The sequence below is a fragment of the Hyaena hyaena genome, unplaced genomic scaffold, assembly GCF_003009895.1.
Source record: "Hyaena hyaena isolate Hyena2069 unplaced genomic scaffold, ASM300989v1 scaffold_864, whole genome shotgun sequence".
Classification (NCBI taxonomy): Eukaryota; Metazoa; Chordata; class Mammalia; order Carnivora; family Hyaenidae; genus Hyaena; species Hyaena hyaena.
Window position 1 is genome coordinate 205,662 of NW_024081497.1, and position 25,366 is coordinate 231,027.

A 25,366-nucleotide genomic window follows, 5' to 3' on the forward strand; every position below is an offset into this window, starting at 1 on the left:
AATACATATAACATACAAAATATGTGTTAATCAACTGTTTATGTTATTGGTAAGGCTTCTCTGATCAACAGTAGCTATTAGTAAGCTTTTGAGAAGTCAAAACTTATACATGGATTTTCAACTGGGTGGAGGGGTGTTGTCTTTAGCCATCACTTTATTCAGGTGTCAATTTTATATAATAAATATTTTAAAAGTTAGTATTTTAAGTTTTACTCATTACTCAAAATGATCATACAAAACTATGAGCATATATATTGCATATATCAATTTTTTAATGTTAGTATGAGCCTCTCCATATCTATATTGTCATCTGTAATAGCATCTGTAACAGCAGATGTGTACCTAATTTTTCCAATCTTCAAAGCTGTTCTTTCCTTTCATACCCAAATACCTAATTCTAATTGGGTGATAAAATCAAACCTAATCCACCCTACCAATTATTTCTTTAAAATTTCTAGGAGTGTTTTAAGAATTCTGGATTTCAGCTGTTACCATTTGCTTAGGATTGCTCTTCAAGTTTCTAAGCTGATCTCAATGCCTTTCCCTAACTAGGCTCCTTCTTGCTTCCCTACTAATACTAGCACAGAACAGTAATTAATAATAATATCATTTTACACCCTTTACAGAAGGACAAAAGGAATGAAGATAATGTTAGGGAACCAGAAAGCATCTGGAAAGAAAAATGGACATGCATGACATCACTGCTGAATCTAAATTCCATAGTCCAGGTACTTTTCCAGGATTTGACCACTGGCCATCACCATCTTTTGCTCTCAGGTTGCTGATGTGTAACTGGAGAACATTTCTCTACCCAACGTGTGTTACCTTGACACTGTTATTTGGGAGTTCAGAATCGTCAGTCCTTCTCAGACTATGGGAAAGGATTAAAAGATGTAAAATAGGTGTGCCTGGGTGGCTCATTAGGTTAAGTATCAGACTCTTGATTTCAGCTCAGGTTATGATCTCATGGTTTGTGAGATTGAGCCTTGTGTAGGGCTCTGTGCTGACAGTGGGGATTCTGTTTGGGATTCTCTTTCTTTGCTGCTTTGCTGCTCACTCACATGCACAATTTTTCAAAATAAGTATTTAAAAATAATAAAAATAATTTAATAATAACATTATCTCAAAGATGCCAACTTTTTTTTTTAATATTTTTATTTCTTTTTGAGAAGGAGGGAGACAGAGTGCAAGTGGAGGAGGGGCAGACAAAAGAGGGAGACACAGAATCAGAAGCAGGCTCCAGGCTCTGAGTGTCAGCACAGAGCCTGTTGTGGGGCTTGAACTCACAAACCGCAAGATCATGACCTGAGCTGAAGCTGGGTGCCCAATCTACTGAGCCACCCAGGCACCCCTCAGAGATGCTAACTTTTAAAGAAAATTTTACATTACTAAAGAGAAAGATTAATACCCCTGTATGACATATGAGCATTTGGATTTTTCCATCACTTAATCTATATCTACATGATTTAATGGACTCCCTGAGAACCAAAAGAGCTTTCATAAAGACATATCATACTTTCTAATAGTAGAATCTAAAAAAATATGCTATTAATTTTGTCAATATTTTGTCAGTAATAACTACCCATACGTTAGATCTATTTAATACTATTTTTATCTCTTAATTTTAAGAAGATATAAAAAATACTTAATTTTCTATATATTTAATATGTGGTTAAGGAAAGATGATATATATATGAGAAACAATCTATGTATAATACATAAAAATGAAATTTCTTTAGTTCTTCTCTTATGTTTTTATTTAAATTCTAGTTAGTTAACTTATAGTGTAATTTTGTTTTAGGGGTAGAATTTAGTGATTCATTACTTACATATAACACTCAGTTTTAGGTGTTCCTTTAAAAAAATGGAAGCCTAAATTAGTCTGAATGGCTTTCTTTTTGGTAGGTTACCCCTATTGATGAAACATACCATTTACAACATAGAAATTGATCCAAATAGTTTTCTGAGAAAGATAATGGGTCTTTTACTTTATTTTTTAAAAAATGAATAAAAATTAGAATTAATGTGTCTCAGCCTTACTAGAACTAATGCCAGCCTTTATTATGAAAATTAAAGATAATATAATCCCTCTCTCAAACACACATAAACCATAATTGAAAAAGAGCATATGTGTTAGGAAACAGTGGGGCCTGAAGTTGAAAGGGTAGCATGAGTTCAAGAATGGATCTCCGAAAAAACGAGCAGAGAGACTGAATCTGATGTAGGCAGCAGCACCAGAGACTGCTTTGACAATGTCGATCAGAGTTTACAATCATGTGCTCTGAAATGAGATCATCTAGTTTCCCATTTCAACACTGTCATATCCTAACTCTAATCCTAGGGAGGTAATGTGATTCTCCTAAGCCTGAATTTCTTTATTTATATAAGCAGCCCATAATAGTTTTCCCAATATGTTCATTTGTGAGGCTCCATGAAATATACTTGAAAAGTATGTGTCTATGATGGTAAAGGAGATACATTGTACAAAAAGTATTTTAAGAAAAGTAGTTTTAGGTATATATGTCAGAAATCAAAGAAAAGCCAGATTGAGGAGCAATAGAAAGAAAATATGAAAATTTTGAGGTGATAAGTTCCTGTATTTATTAAACTTGAAGCTTGTCATGTTGGAGAAGAGAAATCCACAAAGGAAAAAAATGGTAAAAGTGGATAAAAGGCTGGCGCTTGAAACTCCAAGTGATCTGAATACAACCCTTTAGAAATCTATCAGGGTTATTTTAAGTGAATAAAGATATGTGTTTCCTCTCTATGGATTAAGAAATAAAGTGTTCTTTGAAACTTTCAATCTGCTTCCTTAATATTTCTCTCACCTTTCACCAAAATTTCATGAATAAAAAGTTATCATATCCTAAGTTTTTGATTCTTTAAAGCACTTTTAATAGTTGGTTAAAGAAAACAGAATTTCATTTCCTGGACATTTTCTACATTGGATTTAAGCTACTCTTTAATGTAAAACTACTACTTAGGAGAAAATTATGTGGTCCATCATGCTAAATTTCCTCCAAAAATGGATGGATACAAATTCTCAGATACTTAAATTCAACCATTGAAAAATTCAAAGTTCACAAATAACTGAACTTGAAGCATTCTTATACGATGAATACCATATAGGTTTTTAAGTATATTGGCCAAATGAGTTCTCCTTCTGAATCAATAGCCAACTGTAAAATTCACAGTAGTTGAAAGTTTTGATATAAATCTTATAATTGTGTTCACATTGTGGCATTTTGTGATGAGTGATGTTTTTTTTTTCATGAAATGACAATCTGTCTCAACTTATCCCTCTCCTCAACCTTGTATAGTCTATTGATTCCAGAACTGTGATATAAAATTGACTTGTGAATGTACGACCCAAACCCACACTTGACACGGCATCAAAGTTCTGGGGGAAAGTAAAGATAAATTTACTAATAATAGATACTTACATGCTGGTACTATCTAATAGAGATTTTTTGAGATGCTACAATATCCATTTCTGAGGATGGATGCAATTAAGGGAAAAATAAACTGCTCAAAATCTGTAAAATATAGAAATGTTAAAGGACAGATTATCTAAGAAAAATTATATACAATGTCTAGATATTGTATCTGTTTTTATACATTCCCTCTGCCTATTTAGCTACATTAGTTCTGATGATGATGATGATGATGGTGATGATGATGATGATGATGGTGATGATGATGATGATGATGGTGATGATGATGATGATGGTGATGATGAATATGATGATGATGATGGTCTCATTAGATTTGGATGACAAAATCATGAACTAAAAATGATTGTTCATTGATTCAGTATATGAGACACTCAATATGCTGAGTCACAGTGTTGTTGACAAAGTTGACTCTTAGAGGCTTAGTAAGCAGAATCCTATTAGAAAAGACAAGCTGTGTCAAGTATGTGTCAGAATATATGGTTATAGTTTTATGCAACAAAAATAATAATTAAATAATTCTGTGAACCACTATTAATGTCCAAATAACAAGAGCATATATTTTAGAATTTATATTTAGTAACAAGCTCCTTCCTAAGAGGCAATATTTGAGAATCTGTTTTTGGCTTTGATGAATATACTTCATATCTCTGATGCTTAATGATGCTATTTAAGCAGCAAACATATGTTCCTTTGGCAAATATATGAAGAAAAAAATAAAAATAAACTGTTCTTCTCATGTGACAGATTTACATGAGTTCCCTACAGAGAGGGATCCACAGCAAGAGGTGTAAGGAACTTCAGTTAGGCCTAATTTTAGGTTAACTTGGATGCATTTTTGCTTCTTTGTTTTCCTTTTACAGCAAAGAAAAGATGTCCTAATGAAGATTAGAAGTGAGAGTATGATTGTTTAAGGTGAGAATAATACTGTCCCTTGGGAATGCAGTGGGTTATAGAGATATTTCAGTCCTTTATTAACCTCTTTGTGCAGGATTTCTTACCAAATTTAAACATTTGTAACTTCACAGCCCTTAAAAAATTAGATTCAATTATGTGCAGTATGTGTAATATGTGTAAAGTGAAAGATAACATGTTCAAATTGTTGAAATGGTTAGCTACAGGTAGGTATTCCACTGCATCCTGTCTTATAGGCATAAAATAGGCACATTGAGTCATTTGAACTCTTGATCCATTATTCCTCCACCAAATCAGACCATAATTCTACAGAAACCCCTATGTGCATGATAAGGATAATTAATTTTCATTGTAAGATACTTTTGATTCATAGGTTCTTATTTATTGAAAACTCTCAGGAAATTTGGGGTAGCTGAGAGTGGCATATGGGAATAAAAATAAAAATATATCAATGAAATAAGAGATCCTTGTATGAACAAACAATAATTATGGCTCATAAGACAGGAGTATAATTGAGTCAAGACTTTGCATGTAAGGTTGGGGCAGTGGGGTGGGAAGTAAGTCTATTCCTTAACAAATTCTCCTTATAAATGCATATATATGAGTCATATATATTCATATACATATATATATATACACCCCCAATAAATCCTGTCAGTGGCAATTTCTCTACAATGTTCTTTGACATATTGTTTTAACTGAAATCCCTTGAGTAGCTTAGTAAAAAAAGGAAATAACCTATGTTAGTTACTTTATTAATGATCAATATTCATACCGTTTTATTTGGATTACAGTACAGTGGTGTGTTGTGGGTACTAGAGCCAGATTCCCCTAGTATAAACCTCAACTACCACTGGAAAAGCCCAATGTCCAAACGATCATGAAGAACACAGTTGCATCAAAGTGAGGTGTGTTAACTTCCTGTAACAAGGCACACTTCCCATCAAGGGGAAATTGGAAGTAATTTGGTCAGGGAGTTAGGATAGGCTTATTATAGAATTTGTGCATATGCTAGGACATTTGGGAAGTGCTTATAAAAGCAGAGATAAACACTTGGGTAATATCAGGAAATCAAGGCAATTTTATAGATGTATATTATCTTCTATATAGGAAGCTGGGAAAACAGTATGTGGTTGTCTGAAAAAGTAACCAAGAAAGAAAGATATTTGGCCATTTTGGGGTTATCTCTGCTTTTGCATATCCATTCACAGCTATTGAGTGAGTTCATCTGATGATGGTATTCTGTTAAACTGTTGGTGCTCAGCAGGGGAAACCATAGCCTATCTCTTAGTCACCAGGCCAGGTACCAGCTGTCAGCTCTCAGGCTTGAATTTTATTTTCTCCCTCACCACCTAATAGATGTTTATTTTCAGCAATTTATTTAAACATTGTGAACTTTCATATTTTTCATGTATAAAATTTGAACAATAGCGCCTTCATCAAATAGATTTTGAGCGTGTGATTTCAGCAATTTCTGTGATTTAAGGTATATGCATCAGTCATAAAGGCTTAGGGTGTGCAGGTAGTTTCAGACAAAAAGTTTCTTTTTCCCTTCTGTTATCTATCCATCACAGGTTGGCTTGTGGGGGTGTGGGGAAGTTCCTGTTGTCTTTATTTTGGGTCCTAAGCTGGGAAGTCTTCTATCTTGGTATGGCAAAGGAAAAAAGATCATGCAGCAGTTCATAAACGTTCTTCCCAGAGAGTACACGTAACACCCACCCAAACATCACTGGCTAAATAGCCACAGGAAACTTAAACATGGAGGTGGAACAATTTCAGTGGACAAGGAAGAGAATGACTCATGCTGTCTCAAAACAGAATGAGTGATTACCAAAGCAGTGAGGCACCTGAAATAGTGCCTGGTCTGTGACATGTACTTAATAAATGCTGGATAAAACCATAATGAATGAATGTGATGATACTGTCATCTCTATTTTCCTTACCCCCATAAGATTTAATAATAACTATTTGTAATATGTGATTATTTTCAGTTGGACTTTCCAGATGATATAAGCACTGGATTTTTAATGACAGTGTCTTGACAATAACCCATTAAGTAAAACTTTTTGTAACTATGTTGTACTTACATACGTGATTTGCAAAAGTAAACATGCTAATGGATTTAAAATACTTTTAAACTTTAGTTAGAGAATATTTGAAATTTGAAATTTAAGAATAGATCATGGTTGTTGCTTGTTTCACTTTTAAAAAATCTGTTTAGTTCTTATTTAACTGGTAAAATCAAATAATCTGTCAATCCATTTTGAAGTTACCAAACGGTACACTAGACCTGTGTTATGCTCTGACTGTATCACTAATTGAAAACATTACCATGGTGATTGCTATAGTAACATTTAAATTGGCATCCATGCCAAGAAATCCTTACTATCGATCTGATAGAGTTCATTTCACAGTGCATTTCAAGAATATAAATGGAATTTTGCTGGTGTTTGTATTCATATAGGCGGAAGAAAAAGAAATATATATATGTGTGTATTTTAAACATAAAAATATATATTTAAAAATAAAAATACATATTTTAAAAGTAAATATATATATATTTAAAAAATAGATTGTTAAATGCTTAAATATAAATTATCATTATTTATATATGATTTCATATTTTAATATTAGAGTACCTCATATAATTCTGTTCCACATTACATTATTTTTAAGAAGGAATTCTAAAAATAATATGATATGCTCTATGTAATTCAGTACACTTAATAAATTTAAGTATTTAACTTAATTAAATTATTTAGTCAGTCAACATATTTTTTAATCTTGTTCTCTGCATTGAGCAATATGATTTAATATATGGATGAAAAAAATTCCCTATTCCAATTTCAAATCATAGTCAAAAATCAAAAATCATAGTCAAAACAGTCATAAGTAATTTAAAGATATCTAACCTTAACTGAACATTTTTCTAATCTTTTAAGAGAATTAGCAGCAATCCATGAGTATTATTATTATTATTATTAATTATTATTATTATAACCATTTTACAAATTAAGTAACTGAGACATAGAGAGGTTAGTGTTTTACCAAAAGTTATATCACAGTCTTCCAAAAACAATTCTTAAAAATCTTTCATGTTAACTCTCTGTCTTTCATGTTATGGATTTAATGATGCTGAAGAACAGAAAATGAATCTTTTACATTTACCTGATAAAGTCAAGGAGATATTACAAATTGATAATAAACATTTATATCTAATTAGCACTGTGTTAGTTTCATTGGGCTGCTATAATGACAACCAACTACGGTGGTTCAAACAACTGAGGTGTATTATTATCTTATAGCAATGGAGGCCAGACATATAAATTAAGATGCTGGCAGGTCTATACTCTGTTGACGGGCTCTAGTAGAGGATAATTCCTTATTTCTCCCAGCCTCTGATAGTTTGGTTTATGGTAGCATAACTCCAATCTCTACCTCCTCCTTCACATGGTCCTCTTCACTCTTTATTTGTGTTTCTTCTTATATGGACCCATTGGATTAAGTTCCACTCTAATTCAAGATGACTTCATCTTAAGTTGATTACATCTTCAAAGACACTGTTTCCAAATAAGTTCACAATTCATAGGTACCAGGTGTGGGGAGTTTTGGCTGGAACAAGCATTTTCAGAGGCTGTTGAAACAATCATCAGAACTCTTGTCCAAATATTTCTGTACTTCTCTCTTCCAAACACATCATAAGATTGTTTTTCTCCCCTACCTCTGAGTTTAGACATAACCATGGAATTTGCTTTGCCCACTGAAATGTGGGGGCAAATGTGTCTCTTCTGCGTGGAAGGCCTAATGGCCAACATGGGATTCTCTGTTTCCTCTGCTTTCTCTTGGCAGTCATGGAGCACAGTCCTTGGGTTCCTGGTGATAAGGTTTATAATAGTCTCCCAGAACAATAACAGTGGTCATATACTCTGCATAAAAATATGCATTTGTGGGGCACCTGGGTGGCTCAGTCGGTTAAGCGTCCGACTTCAGCTCAGGTCATGATCTCACAGTTTGTGGGTTCAAGCCCCGCATCGGCTCTGTGCTGACAGCTAGTTCAGAGCCTGGAGCCTGCTTCAGATTCTGTGTCTCCCTCTCTCTCTGACCCTCCCCTGCTCATGCTGTCTCTATCTCTCTCTCAAAAATAAATAAAATTTAAAAAAAAATATGCATTTGTTTCTAAAGCCTCTGAAATTTTGAAAGTTTTCTATTACTATAGCATGACAGGTACATAAATATCTACTAGAGGTGATATGCTGTCCTAATAACAAAAACAAATCCTAAAATTTGTAGCATTGACTTAATGCCTGGATATCCAGCCATAGAGAAAGATTAATCAGAGGTTCAAGAGATGAAAATTAGTTTCTTACAAGGCCTCAATATTCGTCACAACTTGGAACTTAGATCCTGGGCCCAGTGAACTTGTAACCCTGAGGGAAAATGTGGGAGATCAGAATAATTGAAGGGTATATTCGTCACTATGGCTGTATTGTCAAAATACTATTAGAAAACAGATAAATTAGGAGAATAATTGCCAGTTTGATGTCAAAAATGTGAAGAAATGCAAATGACATAAATGGACTGAAAAGTTGAGAGGCAGAACTAACTTTTTCAATGCTCCTTGTTAAAAATAAATAATAGTTTGATGTGAAAATGGATGATTGAAACTTTTATAGCAGAAAGTAAATCAAGAGAATGACCATCATGGCTATTTTAAAACTCTTGAACGGATAATGCCAACAAAATTAAGGACCCAGTTAAGTGTTTGATTCTCAATAAATCCTTATACTCAGATAAATTTTTCTCATGTTAAAGACATTGAAACTGTGGTTTGTCCAGTAAAACCTAGTAAGATTAAGAAACCTATAATGAAGTAGATACAGCAAGACCTGTGGATCAGTGGTAAGAAAATAAATAAATATAGAAAATCTAAGAAGTATGTTTAAACAGAAAATATGTCTATGGAGTGACTCTTGACACAGGAAACTAACTAGAGCCAAATAGAAAAAGAGGATTTAGTTTTTAAGAACTGTCTCTCAAGGCCAGAACCAAAAATTTGGGTCTCAGAGAGGTTAAGATGAATCTGGGACCATCAACTTGCATGGCCAGTAAGCTGGCTAAGAAATTTGCTCATCTTGCAAAGAGTGATACTATCCACTGCCTTATTCAGTAGTGGTCTATGAGGTCAACAAATATGAAAGCATTCCAGAAAGTGAAGGGGCACAAAGAATAGTAGATAAGGGAGATCCTCTCAAGAGACAAAATTGAAGAATAAGTTCTAATTATGGCTTAATTCTCCACTGTCAGAATAGTAGGACATGCAGCAGATTGCAAAATAGCCATCATTTTTGGGAGAAAACTTATTGCACTTATGCTGCTACTGTGTCACATGCTATCTTTTAAACTCTGGTCATGAGAAGCCTTGTGTAGATTTGATGTAGAAACTACTGCATGCTATATTTCTTCCACACTTGATGACGTTTAGATGGAATTTGTGAGTTATACTTTGCATATTTTTCTCCAGGAGGAAGAATCAGCCTCATATTTGATAACAATTGTCATAATCATCTAGGTTATTTACCAAATGTTTCTAACTTCTGAGTGTTTGGAGGAAGGTATTTCACCTGCACGTTTGAAGTTAGACAAATTCACCTGATTTGGTCAATGAAAAGGGAGTGTAATTGATGTGTGTGGAGATGTTAAAGACTGAATGTCAACTGCAAAGTTATCTTTTCCTACCTTGGTAAAGGTGGAAGTAGAGAGTGAAGCATGTCTCTCTCCTTTAGCCTGAATTTCTGATAAAGATATAGTGGAGTCATCAACAAAACTAAAAGATGGCCTACTGAATGGGATAAGATACTTGCAAATGACATATTTTATAAAAGGTTAGTATCCAAAATATATAAAGAACTTTTATAACTCAACACCACCCTCCCCCCAATAATCTAATTTAAATGGGCAGAAGACATAAATAGCCATTTCTCCCAAGAAGACATACAGATGACCAACAGTTACATGAAAAGATGCTCAACATTACTCATCATCAGGGAAATGCAAATCAAAACCACAATGACATGCCATCTCCTATCTGTCAGATGGCTAAAATAAAAAACAGGAAACAAGTGCTGGTGAGGATGTAGAGAAAAATGAACCCTTGTGCACTGTATGGGAATGAAAACTGGCATAATCACTGTGGAAAACAGTATGGATGTTTCTCAAAGAATTAAAAATAAAACTACCATATGATCCAGTAATCACAGTACTAGGTATTATCCAAAGAGTGTGAAAACACTAATTTGAAAGTACATGTGTACCTTGTTTATTGCAGCCTTATTTACATTAGCCAAATTATGGAGGCAGCCCAATATCCATTGATAGATGAATGCACATATAATAATAATAATAATAAATATATATATTATTCAGCCATAAAAAATGTGAAATCATGCCATTTGCAACAACTGCATGGATCTAGAGAATATTCTGCTAAGCATATTAAGCCAGTCAGAGAAAGACAAATACCATATAATTTCACTCATATAAGGAATTTAAGAAAAATAAAGGGAAAAAAGAGAGAGAGAGAAACCAAAAAACAGACTCTTAACTATAAAGAACAAATAGATGGTTACCAGAGGAGAGGAGGGTGGGGGTACAATAGGTGAAGGGGATTAAGAACACTTCTCTTGATGAGCACTGAGTAATATATAGAACTGTTGAATCACTGTAATGTACACCTGAAACTAATTCAACACTACGTAAACTATACTGGAATTAAAATAAAAAATAAAAGAATTTCTGGTGTAAGTGGCTGAATTGAAAATGAGATCTTGAGAAAATAAAAAAGATAAGGCGGAACAATATTCACTAACTGATCTATGTTAAACATGCTATGTGTGTGAGAAACATATTATTATTTTAATATGCAGTTACCAATCCTTTAAATAGCCCATTCAAACTATTCTATTCAGAAACTATTCTATTTAGTTTATGTGTATCAATTAATTTAACTCAAAGCACCATAAAAAAACACAATAATACCACATACACAGGAAGGAAAGTGAGAACCATAGTAAAATAACAAGTTCAAGGTCATCTGCCTAGGAAGAGTAGAGCTGTGATTCGAAACTAGGCATCCAAGTTCCAAAGTTCATGCTTTCAAACAACAAGTTGTAATAGTCTGAGTCTTAAAATTTGTACAATTCCAGGCCAACTTCACAGAAAAGTGAAATCAAGACAGATATAAGAATATTTGCAAATTGACTTGTCGCTAACAAAGATTGTAGCTTATTCTAGGATTTAAAAGTTTGACCATTTGAATATTTAAAGGCCATTTGAATATCCAGGTAAAAAAAATAAATAAATAATAAATATTCACAAAAGCATTGCAATATATTAATTACATAGTGAAAGTTATAGTTTCAATCTACTGGTAAATTTCCAGTGCCCGTATTTTTGATCACTTGGCTTGATGTCACTACCTCTTAATATACTTTCCTTTCTGTCCTCTCTTCCTATACTCTCCCCTTCACTTAGGTTTTTCAGACACAACTAAAACAAGCCAGGCACTTGTAGGACCTTGGATTTTACTCTGGCTGAAAATATTATCCCTCACATATCTACCTGGTATAGTTCTCCTTACTTCAAATTTTTATTCAAATAACACTTCCCTAATGAGCCCGACCTGGAATTTCACTTCTCTTCCCTTACCCAGACCCTATATTCAGATGCCCCTATATTGCTCCACTATTTTTCAATAGCACTGAATACATTCTCTGTACTATTTTCATATTTATTATGAAATATGTTTATCTTCCTGCTTGAATGTAAGTTACACAAGGCCGGAAGCCTTTGTTTGCATCTTAAGCATCTAAAGTGTGCTACGCACCTGGCAAAAGTAGGCACCAAATAAATATATGAAAAATAATCGAATGGCTCACTTCTAACAGAGTAGGAGTTCTTTCAGACTATATATGTGCAATCTTACATGTTTCCCTGGGACCAGTCTAAGACTTGAATTTGAGTATAGGTGATTGATTGAAAATGTGCTTCTCAGGAGAAAACTGTAAAAAAGGGAATAAAGCAGAAAAAGGAAAGAACACAGAGACATATTCTCAGATTGAGTATAGCCCTGCCTGATTCACAGAGAGAAGTCTCTGGAATAGAGTTGACTCACCTTGAGGCAAAGGACCTATTTGCACTTCATTGTTACTGATCATAGTAGTGAGTGGATAAGTCCCTAGGTTGGTGGTTCTCATCAGTCCAGAAAAATTTCTCAGAAGGAGTTCGCTATAAGCAGTTAGCAGCCAAACCCAACAACAGCTGGCTATTAAGTACATTGGCTTAGTAAATAGAAAGTGTGTGGAACACAATAGTGTCTACTAGAGAGTCCAGATTAACACTTAGAATAAACATGGATGTACTTATGCCTTTAAAATGGTTAATGTAATGGTTTACAATGACCCTCTCAAATCTCATTTATAGTTTCCTAGGCAAATGCATATTGTTTTACTGCGCATTAACAGAATATAATTATTGAATGAACTAATCAATAGTTTCAGCTTGAAGGAAAGGAGGACTATAATTATATATTATATATCTATAATATATCAGATTCTTTTTATACACATGATTTTATTTAATCATTTTATCTCCTTATAAGATAAGCTTATGATTCCCATTCCAGATATAATGAAAATAAAACCTAGTTAATAAACTTGCCTCAGCTCATTAAGAGACTGACAAACTCAGAATTTTAATCCATATGTCCTCCCCATAAGTTTATTATTCATTCCAGGCTTCTACCTAGTATCATTGTAAAATTACGTGTTCTTCAAAATTTGTCTTTTTATTTGTAACTAGTTCTCAGAAATCTTAACATAGAGTTTATATATTTAAAAATTTTTTAATGTTTTATTTATTTCTGAGAGAGAGAGAGAGAGGCAGCGTGAGCAGGGGAGGGTCAGAGAAAGAGGGAGACGCAGAATTCGAAACAGGCTCCAGGCTCTGAGCTGTTTGTCAGCACAGAGCCCGACGCGGGGCCCAAACCCATGAACCATGAGATCATGACCTGAGACAAAGTTGGACACCTAACTGACTGAGCCACCCAGACAGCCCAGAGTTTACATACTTAAACTGAAAAAATGCTACATCAATATTTGTACTATTCTCTAATTGAAGTTTAGCATCTCTCTCAATTATGTTTATGGACATCAATACACAGAAATATTAGAGGTATCTGTGACTTTATCATCAGTAGAAATTAAATATCATACTAAGTAACTTGTATGTTCATTTTTTTCTTTGAAATATGGTACTAATCAGATCTGCTGCTGGGTCTTGTTATTTATTGCATTAATCAAGAAGCATATATATTATTTAGCCAAAATCAGTTTTTAAAATATTTTGGTAGCTGTATTTTAATAAAATTGATTTCTTTTTAAATACTTATATCTTAATTCATGCTTTGAAAACATTATTCTGTAATTAGATTGACAAAAATTTCATGAAACAAAAAGACTGAAATTCCTGTTAAAAATCCATAATATTCTCTTGTGCTTGCCTTGGCAGCACATATACTAAAATTAGAACGATACAGAGAAGACTAGCATGGCTCCCATGCAGGGAGGAAACACAAATTCATTAACCGTTCTATATTTAAAAAACAATAATAATAAAGTGAAATCCATAATACTCTTGAATATTTGAAATATTTAATTAAAACTTTTAAAACGTTAAATATTTAAAATATTAGCTTATCTATGTCTCTATTGTGTTAATTATTATAAATGTTTGTATATTTGTATTATAATTTGCTCTTCCACACTATTTAATTTCCCTGCCTCTCCTCAATATTGCCAAGCACATCCTGCCCCTGCACCGACTTATCCCCATTTCACCCCTCCCCCTCTAAGACATAAGCAGGCCAACAGTGTTGTCCAAACTACTGCTTTCTAGACCTACCTCAGGAAAGAAGCTCTGTCAAATCAAATACAGTTTTAAATATGGACAATTTTAGCACTATGTGCTCTTTCTTAAGTGAGAAATACTTAGTGTAGGCTGATGGCATGTGAAACCCTCATTAATTTGCATCTGACAGACTCTGATGTTCTTTTCTGTCACTGGAAACTGACATGAAACCACAGACAGGAAATTCGCTTATACCTTTCTCTACTAATTAAAAATTTGAGATATAAAAATAAGTTGTTCTTTCATTTTCCCAATAGATTAAATATTATTCAATAAATTCAAGATGTGATCTCTCTCTCTCTCACACACACACACACACAAACATACACACACACACACACACACACACACATATCCATACATAATGGAACATTACTAAGCCATAAAAAAATGGAAGCATGCCATTTGTGACAACATGGGTGGACACAGAAGGATTTTTACTAAGTGAAATAAGTTGGACAGAGAAAGACAAAAATGCTGTGTGATTTCACTTATATGTGGAATCTAGGAAACAAAACAAATAACAACAAAACCCCAGTACCAGTAGAAACAGGTTTTGGATGCAGGAAATAAAGAAAAAATTATTTCTAATGTCAGTGATCTCTTCAGGGGTGCTTCATAAATAAACTCCGTTTATGTCAGTAGATTATATTCCTAGAATGCAAACTCCTCAACGAGTCTGCTATTCTCGTCACCTAGAAAAATATCTAGAAATAGAGTAAGCATTTTGAATATATTTGGTTAAAGTAATAGGTAGATTTTTGTGATGACTTAATGATACCATTATATTGCATGTAAGTTGCATGATTTTCTTGTTCCCTTGTTCACTCAGCTGTAATTACACTTATGTCTTTTAAAACTATGATCTGAAGGCCTCTTCTAGCATGAACATGCTTTCTTCCCTCATCTCTTCAATGCTAAGTGTTTGCCTGTTGTTAGTTCCTTTCTCTGGAACAATGTTCCCACTGAAATCCTCCTAACTATCCCCCTAAATCCCTTCAATTTTGTGCTCAGATATCAACGTAATTGAAAGTCCCCCCTCTTGGATCATATTATCAAAAATAACAGCACCTCCCCCGACACACATAACTTATCCCCTCTATCCCTTAACCTTACTTTATTTTTCTTTGACTTTATTTTTAGGATAGCTTTAGATTCACAGAAAAATAAGGAACATAGAACAAAATGTTCCAATACATCTTTCACCTAGTTTCATTTAATATCAACATATGATGTTAGTATAATATGTATTTTTTATAATTAACAAACCTCTATTGATATGTTGCTATTAATTGAAGTCTATAGTTTAAGATTTCCTTTGTATCTAATAATTTTTCTGTTTCAGAATCCCATCCAGGATATTATGTTTCATTAGTAGTCATGTCTTCTTAGGTTTCTCTTGGCAAAGAAAGTTTCTCAGACATCTCTTGCTTTTGGTGATCTAGATAGTTTTTGGGGAGAACTGGCCAGGCATTATGTTGGGTGTCCTTCTATTGGGATCTGTCTAATGTTCTCAGAGTAGTCTGAGTTTGGCTTGGAGGAGAAGACCATGGAGGTAAAGTGCCATTTTCCTGATATTGTATCAAGGATACTTAATATAAGCTTGATTTAACATTGTTGATATTGACCTTGATCACCTGACTTAGTGTTTCTTAGGTTTCTACACACACAAAAAAATACATAAATAATAAATAATAATAAAATAAAATAAAATAAAAATATTTGTTCCCCCTGGGGCAATTGGGTGGCTCAGTCGGTAAAGAGTCTAACTCTTGATTTTGGCTCAGATCATGATCTCAGAGTTGGTGGGTTTGAGCCCTGCGTCAGACTCTGTGCTGGCAGTGCAAGCCTGTTTGAGATACTCTCTCTCTCCTTCTCTCTCTGCCCCTCCCCCTCTCAAAATAAATTAATAAAGTTAAAAAAATACTTGTTTCTTCCAATTTTTATACTATACTTTTTGGAAGGAAGTTACTATGTACATCACACACTTACGTAGTGGGAATATAGAATCTTCCTGCTTGAGGGCAGAGTTTCTATATAAATTATTTGGAATTCATATTAAGGCAGATTTGTCTTCTCGTCCTCAATCGCGCATTGATTGAATCATTTATTCATCAATCTGAATGTATGGATATTTATTTTACCCATGTAATTATAATGTAATATTTTAGTTTCTTGCTCAAATTAATCCAGTTTTGGCCATTGAGAGCTTTTTTTGTTTTGTTCTGTGAGCTTTTGACATACCCCTGTCAATGTAATAATGTTTTTGGTGTTTGGGTGTTTGTTAAGTATGCCTTTACTTTCTGGCCTTGCAAGTTGGTCCCGACTCATCTTGCATGTTTTTTAATCTAGTCCTAGAATCAACTATTTCCCCCAAGGATCTCTGGTTCACTTTGTTGGAAAACTGTATTAGAAACCAATATTTGGGGGCTAGGTTTATTGGTACTGGGTGGCAATGCTGCTAAGCCATCTTTGCTGGTATACAAACTTGTATATATGCACATATCTATAAATATTTCAATATGTAGCCATCTATCTGTAACTATATCAAAGTATACAAGTTTTTCTTAATGCCTCTAATTCTAATCCATTACCCCATGAATTTCACCCTTCTCCCTTTGCTTATCTGTAAATTCCCGTAACTATGGTAAGAAGCCGGACTCCCAATACCGTCATCTATTTACTTAATTATTCAATTTCAGTACACATGTATAGCAGCAGGAGACTTGTTAACCTATATCCTTGTGGGAATCAACTTTATTAACTAGAGTGCATTTTGTTGAGAAAGCTATCTTTCCTCCACTGAATTGCCTTTGCCTTATTATCAAATATTAGTTCACTACATTTTTGTGGATAAAATTCTGTACTTGATTTAATAGATGTGTATTCTTTTTCCAAAAACACGAGTCTTGATCAATGTAAATTTATAGTAAGTTTTGGAATTGTCTGCCACTTTACTTGTTTGTTGTTGTTGATGACTATTTGTCCTCTGCTAACATTTCTACAAGGTTAGGTACTTTTTAATTCATTACTATATCATCAGTGTCTAGAACAGCCTTTGCAAAAGGCATTATTTTTATCAATTTTCTTAGACAATGAATGGACACAGGTCCATAATTCATCTGCACTTCTTTTTAAATACTTATATAAGTCCACTACTTTGTAACTAGTTTTGAAGATTTTTTTTTTTATTTTTTCATTTTTAAGTTTGTTTTTGAGAAGAATACTTTTGTTTGCCAATGATACAGATTCATTCTCTATAAAATTTGTCTTTTTTCCCCTTTTCCCATGTATTAAGAAGTTCACCAGATTGTGAGATGTGTTGAGACTCAAGTGCTCTTCTGTCTCTTACAGAAGTTTGATTGCTCTTTCCCACATAAAGCCCTCTCTTTATCTGACTTGCTACATTGTTCACAGACTCTCTGTTGTGCTTTGGTGTTTTTATTTTGTTTGGTTTTGTGTGTTTTTCCCTCAGCTGAAAGTGTTATTGCATGCGTTTGTGTGTTAGGATGGTGTGGTTTCCCATAGGCTTTCTTATAGCTCAAGTTCATGCTGTATATTATGCCATTTCCCCATACTAATGTGGAAATGTTTATTTTAGTTTCTAGTGTTTTAAGAACATATTGACTGAAAATGTCACCATTTGTTTATGATACTATCAAATTCTACCTGCCCCCTACCCCAATAATACCTCATTAGCCAACATGTTTAAATAAGTCCTAAACATGGACCTTTCTCACTTAGTTTTTCCATCTCTGACACTAACTAAAATGATTTACTTATAAGGCATATTTCCAAATTAAAATATATACAAAATAATACCCATATATTGTCTCCTTTCCCTCCTAGCCCTGTTACAATACAAGGGGTTCATGTATTGAATAGATATACTAGTATCAGAACAAACATCAAAGGGGGTATCTTTGTAGAAAAGGATTATACATAAGTTTTGATCCTCATGATCCCCGTTCAGGGGACCAATACTGGGAAAAAGTGCCTATTTCTTTGTAATTGAAAGTCAATGTATTTTTCATATATAAAAGAGAATCATCAATCATTATTTATTTTCCTCATCTAGCCTCACTAACCTTATAGATTGTGATTATCTTTCTAAGATTCTGGAAACAGTTTCTTTACATCTCTTTATGTTATATAATTCTATATATTTATATATGTCTTTATAGTCTATTATGTACAATGTTTTCATTGTTATTTTGATAGGACACGCAAAATTTGATTCAAGAGCTTCTCTTTGATATCAGTCTATACTATCAGTTTTCTAAAGACCTAAAACTAAATATTTAAAGGTGAGAGTTTACTTATGTTAACTATTCAGAAATCCTTATACAAAGCTGGCAGCTCTTATTTCTTCCATCAATTTCTATCTTTCTTGAAATCATGTACAACATTATTTAGGTAGGGGTAAAATTTCAAATTGCAATGTTACAATAATTGAATATGAGGTTGTTGAAAAATGTCAATAAATGATTTTATAGTCCTTAAATATATATTGAATAGGTATAACAAACCAGTAATCAATTATATATTTTCATATGTATGCACACATATATTTATATAATAAATGGAAGAATCATCAATTACTATGAAAAATAGATCTGTTAAAACATATAGCCCTCAATAGTTGATTATGTAAGATTAATTTTAATGTCTATTTAAATTCATAGAATTAGTGGGGCGCCTGGGTGGCTTAGTCGCTTAAGCGTCCGACTTTCGCTTAGGTCATGATCTCGCGGTTTGTGGGTTCGAGCCCCGCATCGGGCTCTGTGCTGACTGCCAGCTCAGAGCCTGGAGGCTGTTTCAGAGTCTGTATCTCCCTCTCTCTGGCCCTCCCCTGCTCACACTGTCTCTCTTTCTCTCTCTCTCTCTCTCTCTCTCTCTCTTAGAAATAAATAAAACATTAAAAATATATATATATAAAAAATAATAAAATAAATTCATAGAATTAGTTCTTTATATATGTGTCACTTAACTGAGTTTTCAGACTTGCCTCTCCGATATAAAACAAAATAAAATACTATGTTGTAAAGATCACTGGTCAAGGAATCAAATAACATGTATATAACTATTGCCCAAATCATAAAATAATTGTGTAATCAGAAACAACTTCCTTCATTTCTCCTATCCTCATATATCTTATCTGAAAAATAAATTTAAATTATATGACCATATCCAAATTTTTTAAAAATATAAATAGGTTAGTGTATGTGGAAGTACTTTGTTGATTACAAGCATTATAATAAGATACAAGTATACAATTGTGTTATAGTTACATTTCATATGGGAAACTACCCGAAAAACATGATTGGAATTATTAAAATACTTTATCTGAGTTTACACTATAGGGATAAGAAATAATGATACAATTTAAGTTTAGATGTGGGTTTTATATGCTGAACATCCTACTTAACTACAATAATGCACGTTCTTTTTATTTTTTATTTTTTGGATTCACAAATAGCCAACAGCCATTTTTCACAAATGCAATTGAAATATAATTATGGGAACAAGGGAATAATAATAAAACAATTTTCAGTTTTTAAAGTTAACAAGATTCAAGTGAATTCCCTGATTACAAAATCAAAGTTGAAGCAAATTTAAAATATTGTACTTTATAATACATCTGATGGTATTTATTTATCAACAAAAATATGATTAAAATGCAGAACATTTAAGGCTGATAGAGATAATTAAGCATAGAAAATTTAGTAATCAGCTTGTTGCTATTGAATGAATAAAGGATAGCAAGAATTTTTAATAAACCTCATGAGATAAGAGCTTGCTGACTTTAAAACAAAGTGCAATAAAAAATGTTTTATAATGTGTACTTTTGTCTAAGAGCAGAGGAATGTATGGGTGTTAAATTGGCCACAGGAGGCATACACTAATATTTCCTAAATGTGAAAGAATTATGCTAAGAATTATGAGGAAAATAAAGAATCTACTTAGTGAAAGGGATTCAAGTTCAGTCTATAACTTATATGAATCATGTTCTGAAGTTCATATTTAATCCAACATTATGCAAATGTTTATGCATATCAATCTTATTTCACTGAAAATATGGATTGTAGTCCATTAGTTGGGAAGAAAACCACCAGAGTTCTATTAAAGGCATATTTCCTCCCAGCTCAGCTCTTTCCTTATCTCTATTAGCTTGTTTAGGCAATGGAATATTAAGTCAATTTTATTTGTGATCCCTGACTCCAAATGAGGATTTTCTATTTAGGCATGAGTCACTGAACTGATTTTATAAATAACATATTAAGCACTGACTGTATATCAATAACTATTTTATACAGAATACAGTGATTTACAAGAGTATCTCACTACCATACAAGTTATATAATAACTAGAAGAAACAGTCAATAAACATATAATCCATGAAACAAAAGAGATCATTGAAATCATGGTAAATAATATGTAGGAAATAAATGGATGGTATGAAAGAAATCAATAGAGACTAAAGTGCGACAGGCTGTTTTTGAAAACGTTGTTATAGAGGAATCCTCAAGAAAGCAGAATATGATAGAGAAACTGAAAACAATGAAATGGAGATGGCTATGGATGAACCAAATAAGACTGTTCCAGGTCAGACTGTGAGGAAAGAAAGGCCCTGAATAGGGTATGTACTTAAAGCCAGTGAAGGAGGCCCCAGGTGGGCACATGTGGAGGAACATTTTAGCAGAAGTACAATTCATGTCAGGAGCATTGACATCAGTCCAACAGAATCCAAATCCTGGATAAGCTGCCTTCCGCCTTTCCTATAGGTGTCTACCACCTTGTAATAATAGCAGGTTACTTGAACAAAGCCTCAGTTTGCCCCTTTGTCCAATGTGTCATACCTTCCTTGTAATATTTCTGTGATGGGAGTTAAAGAAACAGTGCTTGAAAAAAGACTCAGAATAGTGTCTAGAACACAGAATGTACATTAGAATTAATGCTGGTGGCCAGCCTCACAGATGTGAGGTGGCTATTTCTGAAGCAGTGGAGCCCAATGCAAGAGGGTACTGGGATTTAATTCTCGGTTCTTCTGTCTCTGCTTATATAAACTCGGGCAAGCCAATTAGCCTCTCTGTTCCTTCGTTTCCTCATCATAATATGAGGGATTATAGAAGAACTCATTTTAAAGAGTTGTCATAAATATATAGATTGGATTAGTAGGACAGTGAATCATTTTGCTTCCTATGATTAATATGTCAAAATGTTATTAGTAGTAGCAGTATAAAAATGGCCAAAAATAAGAAAGAAACTTGATTCTTCATTTACCTAACAGATCATCTTTTCCCTGCTATAAGTGACACCACAAAAATGGCATAATAATTTACTTCATTCAAAAATGAATAACCCAAAAGCTATACTTTATTTATCTTTTTTGCAACTTCAATAATTAGTACATAAGCAGGTAGCATCTACCCCTCTTTATACGTCAATATGTGGATTGTATTCATGCCTTAGGTCCGTTTCCTGAGAGGTGGATCCTAAAGCAAGGATTTGTGTACAACTATTGGTTAACAAATTGCTTCCAGGTTAGGAAGTGAGAAGGAGCATGGGAAAACAGGACAGAAAGAAAATCCAAACAGGATGTGATATCAAAGTTCCAGCCTCTCTTGATTATGTAGGGGATCTCTGGGATGTACATAAAGTGTGAATTTCCACATCTCTGCACCTGTTAGACAGCGGCTCCAGGATTTCATGGGAGATGATTGTAAACTTGTAGGTACTTTAGGCCCCCTGTGCATGTGGTTCTAGTAGCCAAGGGAAGTCCTCCAAAGAGACTTGCAGGTGCAGGCCATTAGAGGCAAAAGCTTGCAAAATTTGTAGTGCATGTAGTGTGTGCATGCATGCATGTGTGTGTGTGTGTGTGTGTGTGTGTGCATATGTGTCCATATTAAAGAATGAAGTGGAACTTGAGCACAGTATCAATGTCCACTAGAAATCGCTTCTCTACATGCCACTGCCATCTTTTTCTTGACTAGAGAGATAGATTCTAACTGATCTCCCCCTTAACCGAATTTCTTGCTTACCCTCTAACCTACTTTCCACTCTGCAGCCAGATTGATCTTTTCTAAATGTGAAAATATTCCAGCTGATTTCAATTTCACTGAAAATGAATGCATTTTGTTTTACTGTAGTTTATAAAGACCTCCAGGATACTGGCTTCTGCCTAAGTCTCTGGCTCCACCTATTACAACTTAACGTTTCTGCTTAAAGGCTTATGTTCCACCCAAAGTGGGAATCAGTAAGAACAGACCACAGGAAATGAAGAATGCTTTCTAATTTCTCTTTCAAGAGTGGTCAGTAAAAATGATGGTCAAAAGAGATTTCCCACTGGGGGACAACAGGTGGCGAGTGTAGTCAACTAAGGAATTTGTTGTATTTTATCAAAGTGAGACACCAACTGTTCTTAGATTCTCCGGCAGCTCATTTCATACCACACCATCACCGTTCAGCATGCAAGGCACGTTCTGAGCTAGGGGCCACTAAATGGTACTTTTCCATTGCACTTTTTCTAAGTCCTTTTTGACACTGTAGTTTTCTGATATTTATTTCAGAGTTTTACATCTGTTGTGGTTAAATGTACCAATTTCTGTAGTTTGCAGGATTATGAAAACCCACATAAAGTCCTAATAAAACGTAAGTATGTGAAATGTCAGAGTCAAAATGTAAGGTGATTTTAATTTCTCTCATTTTGGAGTGTGTGGATTTGTGATTATATATGTGTATTTTATTAAGTAAGAAGTTTTTTAAAAAAATTTTTAACGTTATATTTATTTTTTTGAGAGAGAGAGAGACAGAATGGGCAGGGGGGAGGGTCAGAGAGAGAGGGAGACACAAAATCAGAAGCAGGCTCCAGGCTCTGAGCTAGCTGTCAGCCCAGAGCGTGATGCGGGGCCTGAACCCATGAACTGTGAGATTATGACCTGAGCCGAAGTCAGATGCTTAACCGACTGAACCACCCAGGCACCCCAAGAATTTTTTTTTTTTAATAATAGATATGGAAATTAGAGTATGTGTTGAGTTCAATAGCTCTGGACCACAGCAAATCCCATTATCTGCCAACCACCATTCCTTAACTGATATATATCTAGTTACCTTTCCTTATCTGATAGACATGTATGACTATGACTATACTGGAAGCAGCCATGGATGATGATGATGATGATGATGATGATGATGATGATGGCATTAGCATATTGAAAATTTATATTCTAGCACTATGCTAACTTCTTTACATATGTTATCTTTTGTAAAAGATTGTTTAAGTCTCTGTATCTAAAAAGTAGTTTCAATACTTACTACTTGTGCATTTGTCAAATTACTTAAATTCTTCACACTTCAGTTTTCTCATGGGTATACCCTGTTGTAGAAATAAAATAAAGTTCTGATACAAATAACTATTACTTTGTATTGATAAAGGTTTGAAATAAAATTAATAACAATACTTTGTGAGGCAGGTACTAATTATTTTACTTTTCTAGGAATAAGTAGTTGAGAACAAGTAAATATCACAAAATCTCACAGATAATAATGGATAAAGCCAAGTTAGAGGTGTATGTTTGACCTTTATGCCTTGATAACAACAATGGACTCCAAAGACTGATGGCCCAGTGTCAGGCATCTGGCCTAAGCCAGGTAAATTAGAGTCCATTCCCACAATTTTTCAAACTCAAATTAGAAAATACTGTTAGTTGCCTTCTGTATTTGGAAGATGTTAAATCTGAACTTTATATATTCCTATACCCATCAGGTTGAGGAGGCTTAGTTGAAAGCAAGAGAGGAGAGAGGAGTGAGCAAGAGAAAATAGTATTAAAGTGCCCAAGCCCCTAATTCTTGTTTTCATGATCAGGAAAGGCCCAGTTGCTTCTTTGCTCCATTCATTTCTTCCTTTCCCTATTTAATTTGATTTTATAATCTAGTGAATTCTTCCTTTGCCTGTATTAGTTTGAGATGAATTTCTGTTGCTTACCAATATCATTACCATAAGCAGCAACATTATTAGAATTTCACATCTTCTGAATGATATGTTTCAGAAATAAATAAAATTAATTCTTAAATACCAAAGGTACTCTAACTTTTTCACTTCAAGAAAATTCAACTTACCATCTCAACGGAGAGACATTGTTGCAAAATTCTAGATCAAATTATCTCATAGCTAATATCCCAGATCGAATATTACCACATCAATTATGCGTGCACATTTTTCCTGTTACTTTCAGAAATAAGTATGTGTTGTTTTTAATTATCAGGTAAAATGTGTCCATTTAGAGCATGCTCTTTTCAGCCTCAAATAAATTTGAGTGAGTTACTCAGCTGACTGTTAGTAAAAAGACAGTTATCAATTGTAAGGGATCAATATTGTATGGTGTTAGGTATTGCAAGACACAATCCAAAGTGTATTTGGTATAATTTAATTTGCCTTGAGGTAATACCTTATCATATTACAGAAGAACAAGGAGGAAGAAGAAGATGAAGAAGAATAGGGAGGGAAAAGGAAAAGGATGAGGAGAAGAAACAGATTATACAAGTTGATAGATTGTACACAGAAAACTGTTAAAGTATATAAGCTCATATATATGTATATATTAATAAATACACAGTTTTTATTAGTCTTAATCACTTAGGAACATTAAATATGATCTTTGGTATATTGCAGAGCTTTTTTTTTCAAATTCTTAGTATTTGAAATTACAAATATGCTCTTATTTATATGCTGCAATACAATGATATTAAAATGACCTGTTAATTTCCTGTTTAGTTTATTTGTGCTACATATGTCTCCTTATATAGCTATATAATATGTGAGCTATATGTTGTGATATATTAAAAGATAGTTCACTGATATAGCATGGAAAATAATATATATATAATTTATAAAATTTTAATAATATTTAGAAAAGTTTTATAATTTACAAGTTAGGTGAAAATGAAACACACACTAATATACCATTTTTCTCCCTCTATTCCTCAGGGTAATCGGACAGTATATTGAATCTGATATCCTACTGAAACTCCTTATA

General features: G+C 33.6%; 1 non-coding gene across 1 annotated transcript; it reads left to right on the forward strand.

Annotated features, from left to right (window-relative positions):
- The first annotated feature begins 13,915 nt into the window (after window positions 1–13,915).
- LOC120222335 lies at window positions 13,916–14,022 on the forward strand. The gene has a single exon (XR_005526022.1). It is a non-coding gene; the product is annotated as a U6 spliceosomal RNA (small nuclear RNA).
- Window positions 14,023–25,366: the final 11,344 nt, after the last annotated feature.